Consider the following 12,519-nt stretch of genomic DNA (forward strand, 5'->3'; position numbering starts at 1 on the left):
CCCCGGAAAAAAAAAAAAAAAAAAAAAAAAAAAAGAAAAAACAGAGAGAGAAAGAGATTATTCCAAAGAGTAGCTCATAGTATGTAAAATAACACTGACTTTTTCCCAGGGGTTTCCTTAAACCAGTAATTTTCAAATTCCTGGGAGAATGATTCCCTTTTTCCTGTAGCCATGCCTCAGGAGGTATTTCTGGCAATTCCTTCCGTGCCATTGTAATTTCTTCGTGGCCCTATTGGAAAAGGGCAAGGTTGGCTTTGGAAACTGAAAGTTGAAGATAAAAGTTATGACACAGTTTCTGTTTCCTCCCTGAAGTGGTGGTGAGTATTGTCACACCACCCAATTTCTGAATATTGGTGATAACAGTAGCATGTAATGCAAACTTAAATAGCTCTAAAATGTCCCTGCTGATCTACGCTGAGCTTGTGCTTGACAGTGCTGATACAGAAAACACAGCAAGTCTTAAGAGCATGTTCATCTTTCATCTGAATAATATTTATTCCTTAATAAGTAGCTTATTCAAATATCATTGGCTCAGCTCTAGACTACGAAGCAAAAGTGTAATGCGGGGTCCCCAGCACGGTGCTTTTTCCTTTTCCTAATTAGTTTTACTAATTTTCCACTCTACTGTTTAAAAGTGTCCTTCTTCATTTCGTCCTTTGATAGAGTAGCTCTGAGTTTCTTCCCTGCATTTGTCTTTAATGACCTGAATCCCCTCTGACGTGTTTGTTCTTCTTCTGATACGGCAATGCTTCTCATACCTTGTGCTGTCACGGAGTTCCTTGTGCTTATTCTGATTTCCATTGCAAATTCTTTCTTCAACCCAGAAGGTGTAGAGTAAGGCATACACAAAATAGTGCTTGTGATTTATAGGTAGTAAGAATGACTCATGATCTGTACAATATAAAAACATCAAACATTTCGTAGGAGTTCACTCTTCACCCATTCAAACCCCACGTGGAAACTACCGGCTGGGTATTTCTTCTAGGAATCATCTCCGCATTCAGTGGCTAAGAAGCTCAGATGTTTTCCATGCTGGTTCCTGCCAGTGCTCACCAAAGCTGCCATTGATGCCATTTCTGTGCTGGAAGATAAAACAATCTAGGATAATGAGGCATAGCAGAATTTTGGTAAGCCATGTTTGAAAGTAGTGTATATCATTTATAACCATATTCTGATGATCAAAATTGGTCATATTATCTTACTTAATGATACAGGACCGGAATATAATCTTCCATGTGTCCAAAAGTTAAAATGGAAGATTTGGTGAGTGCTGCTAAATGTGTGCTGTGATGGACACATGTGTCCAGCACATGTCAACCCTTCTTTCCAACACATATCCCCAGTTTGGGGAGGGAAGTGAAACACACGAAATGTGAATAAACAATAAAGAGTTCTAAATTTAAGAAAGATGCCTGGAGGGAATATAATTTATAATAGACACAGAAGGATGAGAAAGTTTTTTTTTTTTTTTTTGGTACCGGGGATTGAACTCAGGTCCTTGTGCTTGCAAGGCAGGCCACGGAACTGCTGAGCTAAATCCCCAGCCCTGAGAAAGTTTTTTTATAAGTTGTGGGAAATGAGAGAGCATCCAGGAAAGCGTGTCACAGGTAAGTGTGCCCAGCAATGAGCACATAGCATGTTTTCTTGTTGGGTAGCTGAGAGTTTCTGGGGTGATTTCTTTACTCAACACAAAAGGTTATCAAGGCATATCCATACTTGATAGCAATGCCTGCTTTCATTACTATTTCTTCTAGAGGACCTTTCAGAAGGAGCATTAAGCGTTTTGATGCTACAATTTGGAATTTCATTTAGTGTAAGGACTTTCCACGAAAATGCAGGCCTCAGCAGTTGCATAAAATTACACAAGCCAGCTTTATATATCCGGCCTAGTAGAATTTTGACCTGCAGCTCCAACTTGTATTTTAGCTCAAATGATATTTTTGTACCTTCTTCTGGTTCCTGTTTGCTTCACAGTTTAATGCTTTGCATATTTTTCAAATAAGATTACATAGGGTAATCCCTCACTTTACTTTTCCTTCTATTTTCTCAGGCTTTTGTACCAGGAGAAAAATAGTGACAGACACTGACTTAATGTATAATTTTTTTCATCTTTGCTATCAGGCAGGGAGCAAATAGTTCACCTTAAATGACTGTCACTGCAGTCCACCTCTGGCCACTGTACTTAATCTTTCTGAGGGATGGTGTGGAACTAAACATTAAGAACTTGTTCATACATACTTTCCTCCTTCAAGCCACATTAGTAGCGCACTAGCTAATTATTTTACCCTCATATACTTTATTCACAGGATGCCCTGCCACATTTGATATCCTTGATTGGCTCCCCCTTCTGTAACATCTCTTCTAAGACCCAAGCATTGAGCGAAAAATGATTGCTTACCCAGGGTCTGTGTACTACACGTGGAGCTTCATTAAGTAAAAAGAAAGCCAAGGAATATTACCTCCAAGTTAAGTGATGCCCATCTGTGCCCTTCCTAGAAGAATCTTTTAATAAGAAATTTTAGCTCTCTGTTAAATTTTAGCCTAAATAAAATGATGATGAGATTGGATAAATCTAAATTAGAACATTTAAAAAAACCCATCTGAAATGTGCTCTCTCTGATATTTGCCATAATTCAGCTTATTTCTCCTTCATTCTCATGGAGTTATATCATTAGGAGTCTTGAAAAAAAATGGAAAAAGTATCAATATGCTCTCTTCAGTGGAGCACCTGGGCAACATGCTCCTGGGACACTCTGCCTTAACTTTTAGGCTTAGATTCTGAGATACTGTGCAAAAATACATTTCGAAGATAGATTTCTAGAACACTTAAAATATGAATGTATGCAAAACCCAAAAATTTCAAAGGAGAATTAGAAACAAAGAGTCATATGTTGATTTAAATTTAATACCTAGAATTAGTGTAGCACATTTTAATCATTTCAAGGAAGGAAATTGACATTTATGTTCACTTTATTTTGTAAAATAATATATCATAGCACACTTTCTTGTCGGGGAGCTGAGAGTTGAGAGCCGATTTTCCAAAAATCAACCTTGTGTGGATCCTATTTTGAAATGCTGCACCAAACAGTTCGCATAGACCCAGGTACATGGGTAAGAGAGAAAAAAATATGAAGTGAAGCCTTTCTTTTTCCATTAATTGTATTGGTCCATTTTAGGTATACAATATGATGACACTCATCATGGGAAGTTTGTACCTTTACATGATACATCTTTGTTCTTAATTTTCCCGGTTCTCCTGCCCTCCCTTCAACCTCTCCACCCTTCCCCATTTACAAAGACTTTGTTTTCATTTTTTCCTTTTCTCATATTCATTCCTCTCCCTTCTGTTCTTTCCCCTACCTCTCCGACTTCCTTCTCTTTCCCTTTGGACCTTTTCTTCCTGTTTCATATTAGCTTGGTTCCACCCCTGGGAAGAAGTTGGTCTCAGAGTTAGACGGAGATTTTTGTCTGGATAAGAGGACCCAGGCTGGTGACAAATTATGAATGAGTAGTTCAGCAAGAGGAGGCAGAAGTTTTTAAAGGGTCATAGTCACCATTTTCTCAGGAATAATCTCGAGGGCATCTGTATCAAACTCATTTTTATGCTTTTAAAATTAGAATCAAGAGAAACTTCCGCCCAGGCCAAATAGCTTTTTCCGATCAAAGAAAAAAAGAAAAACCTGATCTGCTTCCTCCACAGCACAAATAAAAATCCCAGCCATTAAAAATCCTTCCTGTGGGCAAAAAGGAGTCTTGGGTATTTTTGAGATAGATCAGGACCTTCGTCATTCTTACCAGAGGGAAAACTAACTGGTCAGAGTTCGGAAGGCAGCCTGGGAGGAAGAGACCGAAACCAGCAGCTATGCAGTAACCAGGCCTGGGGTGAAAGATGCTGAGCTCGAAAACAGAGAGGTGATATTCAGTTGTGGAGGAGGAACTACTTTAAAACAGGTGTAGATATGGGATATAAAAGCCATTTCATCAGGAAATCTGAGATCAAGTGCTCTCGCAAAATGACATCAAGATCTCGAACAGAACCAAGGAAGACATCACACTTTCATTGGTGATAGAGCTTGTTTCACTGGCTTTCACATTTGTTCAGGGTGCTTATTTTTAGATAGAGTGGTTGGCTGAGTATTTGATACCAGCTAAATTGAGCACTGACACTGGTGAGATTTTTCCAGCAAGCCACTTTGGCCGGGGTTGGCCTCGCTCATATCCAATCCGTGTATTTCGTCCTTCTGTTCATTCCAGTCCCCTTTCCATTGTTGGTGTACAGGATGCCGGGCCCGGCCTGATGCCTGTAAACACTCTGTCCGTACACCGGGTTTGTGCGATCATTTGTTACTCAAGATCACTTGGGCTTTGCTTTTCTTATTGCAGTTCTGGAAATTGCTAATAAAAGGGATTCATTTTAAAAACTTATTCTGGCTGTTGAATGGAGAATGGATTACACTGAACAGGAAGGGAAGCCAAGACCCCACAAGGGAGGCTGGCCCAGCAGACTTTAGCAATTCTCAGCCACTGCTGTGAGGGTGTTTATTATCCAGATCTGGGGGTGCAGGAGCCGAGCTAGTCTGTGGGGTATGTATCATGGCCAGCCATTTTATAGTCACCAACCATTTTTATAATTTCTATTCTAATTTCCTTTCTTTTGAAGGGAAAAAAATCAGAGGTCAAGGAATTTAATATTCCTCTCCTAAACAGAGAATTAAAAATCAAAATGTCTTATGTTTAATGGCCAAAAGTAATGTGAAAGACAATAAGATTTTTAGCAAAAAAATAAAATAAATAAATAAATAAAAATGGCCAAAATCAAAGGCAAGGAAATGCCACCTTGCTCTTCTACCTGTGCTCTGGGCCATATATATCATCCTGAGAATGTAAATAAATGAGATCTTTTCCAAGGAAGGTTGGAGTAATTATTAGTCACAGAGAATTACTTTCTCTCTAGTTCTGGGCAACTGTCACCATAAACTGTGCTGCATTCTGTCCTCCATTATATAAGAGAAGTGTTAGGTTGACATCTTCCCGTGATACATTTTAGGGAATGGCTGCCTCTCCCGCCCTCTGAGTTCTTCTGTTAGCAGCGCTGTGCCGGAACAGTTTAACGACAGTTATGAGGATGACACTGGGTGTCCTTTCTGGTTGCTAAAATATTGGTGTTGATGTCTGTTAAAAATTATTTTCTGATCAAATTTTGTCCCTGTTTTGGAATTTCAAATTTCACCTTTCCTTTTTAAAGTGTATTTGTAGCTATACTCATGATGTGAAATACAAAGTCTCCACAAAAAACAAAAACAAAAACTCTGCACAAATTCAACATTCTTTATAGTATCCTTGGAGTTGAATTTGTGTAAGAAATAAACTCTGGAATATTTTAAGTAGCTTTTGTGTTTTTTTGTATTTTGATGGAGAAAAATATTTAGTAAATTAAATATTTAAAATTGTCTAGGCACCAAGCGTGGTGCTGTATTCTAGATGGTATTGAACAAAACTGACTAATTTAAAATATCTATGCCCTGAAATTGTTGCATTTATATTGTTTTCAGTCTCAGAGGAAGTTTTTAATATCTTACCATTGAATGTGATTATAGTACTTCTTCATTACCCTTTATCACAGTGAGGAAATTTCTTCTACATCAAGCATTTTTATGTGAAGGAGAATTGAATTTTACCAAGTATTTTTCTGAATGTGTGATAATTAAGCATTTTGTTCTTAACATAGTTACTTAAATTGACTGATTTTTTTCAGACTGGAAAAAAAATTCAAATACCTAGAGTATAACCTACCCAATCACATCATACAGTATGATTTACTTATGTTTAATGGACAAAAGTAATGTGAAACAATAAGATTTCTACCCAATCACATCATACAGTATGATTTACTTATGTTTAATGGACAAAAGTAATGTGAAAGACAATAAGATTTTTAGCAAAAAAATAAAATAAATAAATAAATAAAAATGGCCAAAATCAAAGGCAAGGAAATGCCACCTTGCTCTTCTACCTGTGCTCTGTGGTATTTAATTTCCCATTTTTTGCATGTACATTCATGAGAGATACTGACTCATTAATTTCTTTTCTCATAACATTGTCAAATTTTGAAAACAGTAGTCTATTGGCTTCATAAAATCAGTTGGGAAGCGTGTGTTTTTTCTTTAGAATAAGCACACACAGAAAGGCAGATTCTTTAAATATTGCTAGACACCGTCTTATGAATCATTTGACTGGGTGTATAGACTTTGTTTTCACTGCTATTGTTAAATTTTTCACTTAGAAATTTAAATTTTTTCAAAGGTATAGAGATATTCTATTTGTAAAAATATCTTCATTTGCCAAATCTGACAAGTTTTCTTATCTCAGGAAATTTGATCACTTTATACAGAATGTCAACTTTGTTTGCACGAAACTATTCATAACATTCTTACAGTGCATTTTCATTGAGAGCAGAAGCTATATTTATGAAGCCTTTTCATTCACTCTTTTCATGTGTCTTATACTACATTTTTATTTTTCTGCTTCAGTTTAGAAATTTCTGTTTATCTAATTTTAAATTTACTAATTCTTTCTTCTGTTTGCCACTTTTCCTATCAAATCTAGGTAATGGATGTTATATTTCCAATATTTGTTTTTTTCTGGTTGTTAACTGTCCATTATCCTTATGAAATGTTTCTTTATGGGAATTTTCCATCTCTTTTGCCATTTTGTCCGAGTATCCTCTATTTTCTTCAACATATTAGTCATAGTTATTTTAAATTCCTCATATGCCAACTCCAGTATCCAAGTCATCTATAAGTCTATTATACCTTTTCCTTCATATTTATAATTAGTCACATTTTAAGTTGCTTTACAGATCTAGTTTTTTTTTCTTTCATTTTAAGGTAGACATTGTGTCTCAAGTGTCCCATCAAAATGTCTTTGTGTAGAGACAGACTCTCCACCATTAGGCAATACGAGCACCTGCTCCTCCCAACGGCAGTAGACAGCCAGCCAGCAGTTGTAGTCAGACTGCGGGCCCCTTCAGCTTCTCAGTGTTCATGAAGCATAAACCTTCTGTCCTTTTTACTGATAACCGGGACATCTTGGTTTTCTCATTCCTAAAACACTGAAAGATTTTGTTTAAAATCTTCTGACACTTTGATATATATAAGCCCTTATTTTCACTCTTGTGCAGCTTCCATGACAGTATCAGACACGTATTTCGGCCGGCACCTCCTCACCATGAGAATTTGCCTTTCAAGTTTGGCAGGATCGACTGATATCATTCTACTTTCAGTGTCGCCCAGCAGCATTCCAGGTGCAGCCTCAGGGCAGAGCTAACAGAAAGCTGGTTGCTCATTCGACTCCCCAGGAGTCTCTGTTGTTACCACAGATTCACACAGCAACCAAAGATTTGTTCTTCAGTCGCTTTCCCCAGTGTGCTCGGTTGGATCTTACTGAGCTCTGTGGTGCACTTGATCAGCAAATCCCTTCAAGGAAGGAATCCGCAAGCAACAACAGCCTTTGAAAAGAGAGCTTCTAGAAATCAACTCCATTAAACCTGTGTAGCTTTCTGATTTCTCTTATTTTTTTAAATATGCAATTTGCGCTTTATCCATTTTGTATTTGTGGCCCAATGAGTGCTCAGTGACTTCAGTGACCTGCTTGTGATACCTTACTAAGAAGCAAGTCCTTTACTTGGACCTTGAGAAATGGGTCTCAGGGCTCAAACCAAAGCCCTCTTCACAGGGGAGGATCAAAATATATGGTGCATGTTTAAATTTTAAAAATCTCACACTGGTGGACACATTGGCTTTAATCCTCCTCAATATACTCTTCTTCCCTTCAAACGTACTTATCCCATTGTTTCTGCCACTAGCTGAAATGCTTCTGGAAGTCCCATTTTGTGAGTGTTTTTATGAGGTGGCATGAAAAACACAGGGAATGCTACTATTAAACTCATAAAAATATTACAGGTGTGCTTCTGCCCTTGATTCACTGGATCTGGATTCCTACAACGTCTGGCTCTTCAACACCAAAGCAATCATGAAAAGTAAACATTTTGAAATGATTCAGGATTTTGAGGCAACCAGGACAGTGGAACTAAAGAGACTCAAGAAAGAGGCAGGCGCCTGACCCACAAAGAATGGCTGCTATCAAGAAATGACTCAATAACAAATGTTGGCGGGCTTGTGGGGAGAAAGAAATCCGTCTCCATTGTTGGTGGGAATGCAGACTGGTGCAACCACTATAGAAGTCAATATGCAGATACCTCAAAGAGCTGGAACTAGAGGTTTCATTTGACCCAGTCATCCCTCTGCTGGGTATCTTTCCAAAAGAACTAAAAGAATCATATCACAGTGACGTATGCGCACCCATGTTTATAGCGGCACAGTTTGTAATAGCTAAAACTTGGAAACAGCCCATTTGCCCATCAATTGGAAACTGGATAAAGAAGATATGGTTTTTCTATAAAATGGAATATTAGTCAGCCATAAAGCATAAGAAAATAGATTCATTCATAGGAAAATGGATACATATTGAGGATATACTCCTAAGTGAAATAAATAAGTCACACATGTGTAAATACCAAATAGTTTCTCTGGTGTGAATAAACTATAATAGTACATAAGATCCTAATGATATAATGGACAATGTGAGATAGGAAGAAAGGGACTAAAGGTGCAGGGAAAGTGGGAAGGGTAGGGGAAAGGGAATAAGGGAAAGAAAAAAATAGGAGAAAATGAAATAATGAAAATAAAATGTTTGTAAATGGGGAGGGGAGGAGGGGGTGAAGGGAGGGCAGGGATAAGGGGACAAAATGAGAACTAAGACCTGTCATGTAAAGGTACAAGATCCCACTGATGAATGTAACTGTACTGTATACCTAAAATGTACCAATAAACTCAATGGAGAAAAAAAATATACAAGGAAAAAAAAAAAGAAAAGAAAGAGGACTTCCAGTACTGCTTTAGAAAGTGAAAAGAACGATGAGATAAGCATGTGGGAGTCAAGGGTGTATTTTGAGGGGAGATGGTAGCATTGTGTCTTTCACTGTAATAAGTTATTTAAATTTACACACCTTATTTTTCAATCACAATTCGTACATTCATTAGTTTTTCTGTGCCATTTCACTTTCTCAGTTCTCTTAAATGTATATTTCTAAGCCATCTCCCTCTTCTAAACTATTGATTATATTACACAGTTCACTTACGCTTTCAGCTTGAATGGATAGAACCACCTCATATTTTCTGAATCACAACTGACCTCTGGACCTTCCTCCTCCGGTCAGCCTCTTTCCATACTATGGTGAACGATGGCTACGTTTAGTTGTGTCAGCTCCAATCAGAGGAGTTTCCCTTACCACGTCGTCCTGCAAATCCGCACGTCTCACACACCCCCAGTTAACACCAATTTCATTCCAAGCGTCTCTTAAATCTGTTCGTTTTGCTCTGCCTGTGTTGCTGTTATTGTCACCATGCATGTGGCGTGTCCCAGTAGCCTCTTCATTCTTTTTTTCCACCAATTTGTAAGAAAGATAGTGAATTTCCTTTCACACAGTTAAACCTCATTTTGTCACTGCCTTACTCAAAACTCTTCAATAAATTCCTTTTTGTTGTAATAATGTGCTCAAAATCCTTAATGAGGCTTTTAGGTTACCATTCAAAGCCCCTTCCTGAAAGACTCTCTTTCCTATTGGATTTTCCATTCAGGAGCTAAGCCTCACAGTTACAGAAAGATTAGCATGATAAACCAGCACAGAGCTACCACTCAGCAACAAAGGTTGAAATCTGTCAATCTTTCTTCACACCTATTCGTATGTAATTCTAAGCAGCAAAGTGTTTTAAAACAAATCCCAGATATTATATTACTTCATTGATAAACTTGCCTATATATAATATATGATATACTATTATATATCATATGTAATATAATATTTTAAAAAGCATTTAAAATCTAAATTAATAACATTCAACATTAAATATGTTATTAGTAGAATCAGATACATAGAAATATATCATTTCTCTTCTTTTTGATCTGAGTCAAGGTGAGGATAGAAGCAATGTATACCAATCTCTTCTATTATCTTTAGAGACTTGTAAATCAACTTCCTATACCATTTTTGTCAAGTTTTTGAAGAAATCCAGCATATTTTCTTGTGAGTGTCCTTCAGGCTGAATTCTTCTGAGTGCATCCCTTGGATTTCCTCTCTTTCCATTTTTTTATCTTTAAATTGATGGTTAATGTTAGAGTCTTTTCCAGATTCACATCAGTCTTTGAAAAATAAATGCATAATAGCTGGTCTTGGGTGTTTCCACTGGGAAATAACATAATTTCTACTTGTCTTGACTTGAATGCATAAAATTTATTAATGAATTATATGTGCCATTATTATTTTAAGGCTAGTATCACCCATTCAAATATTATTCAACGTGTGCGTGAAACTGTCTTTGATTATTTACCACCACAGCTCTGATGAGCAGCACAGTATGAGGTGCAATCTTCTCAATACCTAGTTAATTAAATGAACATGTGTGTGTGTGTGTGTGTGTGTGTGTATAGATTGCATGTTATATATATTTGAGGTTCCAAGGTTTTGTGCTCCCTGAAGAGGCTCATGCATGCTTCCTTAGTGACGTAAACATTATGTCACAATCTGTGTTAATGAATTTCTAATACTCTATGTTGATGTCTTTAATTGTGCTATTTCTCTCTCATAGAGATCTATGATCCAATGAACACAGTATTTCATGGCTTATAAACCTCTGGGATTTCATTTGCCTGGGGCTAATTTTTTGGGTCTTCTCAGTATGATTCTTAGCTGCAGTGTTTTTTACTTGCCCAGACTTTACCAAAGGTCCTCAATGTTACGTAATGTTTCATAGTAGCATCTTGGAAAAACAGACATTATGACATGTGTTGTCACATTTTGATTTAGTGTCAGGTAAGATTTGTTAATTTCAGTGGTATTTTTCAGTTAGTTAGCAAACATGTCATTTAGTTTAATGTAGTTAAGTAAAGTTTTGTTTCTTTACTATGTTTATTTTCTGTTGTTTCAGTTATATATTGTCAATTTAAGCAAAACAAATTGTTCTCTAACTTCTAATTGGAAATCTTATAACCTCGCCTTCATTTTCTCCAGCTGCAATAGAAGGCACAAATGCAAAATACTCCGAGTGTTATGCAGCTGTAAGCTAATTCTACATTATGCTGATAAATCATTCAGGCAGAACTCATTTATCAAAATATAATTTACTTAAAGCTGCTTTGTGTGCATGGCTAGGAGGTCAGTTATCCAGCACTTACTAAATAATTTATCAAACTCAGATTTGTTTGAAATATACCAAAAATAGCCCCTAGTAAAATGAAGCAACAATCTCAATTTCTGGGAATAGTACATTGGAGAAAATGTGATTATAATTCATCATTGTACCCTGATGCTTAGTCTCATAATCAAACATTTCCTCTATATTTTAAAATAGATATAGGAAAAAATGCTTCATAGTGTTATACTCTTAACTTTAAGAAGGCTGGTGTTGTCTGTCCCTGCCACAGTTCCTCACAGAAGTCTTTCTGCTACAGATGCACAGAAAATAATAATGACTTCATGTAACGAAGAGAGAACATTCCGTTCTGACTTGTTTCCCCCACCTGAATTCTGGTACCTGATACCGCAACACTTTTTCCCTTTCCCAAATGTGCTTCAGTATCCAAAGAAAAACATAATTTCTAAAATTCATGAATCATATTAAAGCCAAGGCCTGTCTTTTTTTGTTGTTGTTGCTTTTCTCTCTCTTTTTTTTGGGGGGGGTTACGGTGGATGGAACTCAGGCCCTTGTGCTTGTGAGGCAGGTGCTGGAACCACTGAGCTAAATCCCCAGCCCTAGGGCCTGTCTCGATTGGCAGTGAGGGACAGCAATAGGGAAAATTCTGCATTCAGGCCTGAGATGGTTCTTTGTATACTCTTAACAGATGGGTCCCCCTAGGAAGAAATGGACATTACTTACATGCAGTAGTTAGGCATGCAGGCTCCCGTATTACATGCTGACATAGATGTCTCCTATATGGGAGTGAAAGTGGACCAGAAAGTATCTTCTCTATGTCTCCAGTTCTTATCTTAAAGATTATATATAATTTCTTTGTATAGTTTACAAACTACTCCAAATTTGAGTGAAGTATTAGGTAAATTTGGCTTATAGTCCATGAACTTAAACCACATATTTAGGTTAAATGCTATTTCATCCTGTAGCAGCCACACGAATGCCCTGTACAATCTTCTACGGGACTGTAAATGAAAAGGCCCTGCCTGCTGTTCCTAGAAATCCTGTCTGTGCTCATGCCGTGCTTCTCAGGGACTTCTACTGCCTAGTGGCAGGCATATCACAGCAGGTAAACTGAGCACAGCATTCCTGTACACTGCTGGCTTTGTGTTCAGAATTCACAGGCAGCCTTGCTGTCCTGCCCTATATTCATCTAGGTCACTTCCACCCTCCCTGCGCTCGCTCCCCCCCTCCCCCCCCCCCCCCCTCCCCC

Source organism: Fukomys damarensis, unplaced genomic scaffold (genome assembly GCF_012274545.1).
Source record: "Fukomys damarensis isolate Sample0158 unplaced genomic scaffold, DMR_v1.0_HiC HiC_scaffold_8, whole genome shotgun sequence".
Taxonomy (NCBI): domain Eukaryota; kingdom Metazoa; phylum Chordata; class Mammalia; order Rodentia; family Bathyergidae; genus Fukomys; species Fukomys damarensis.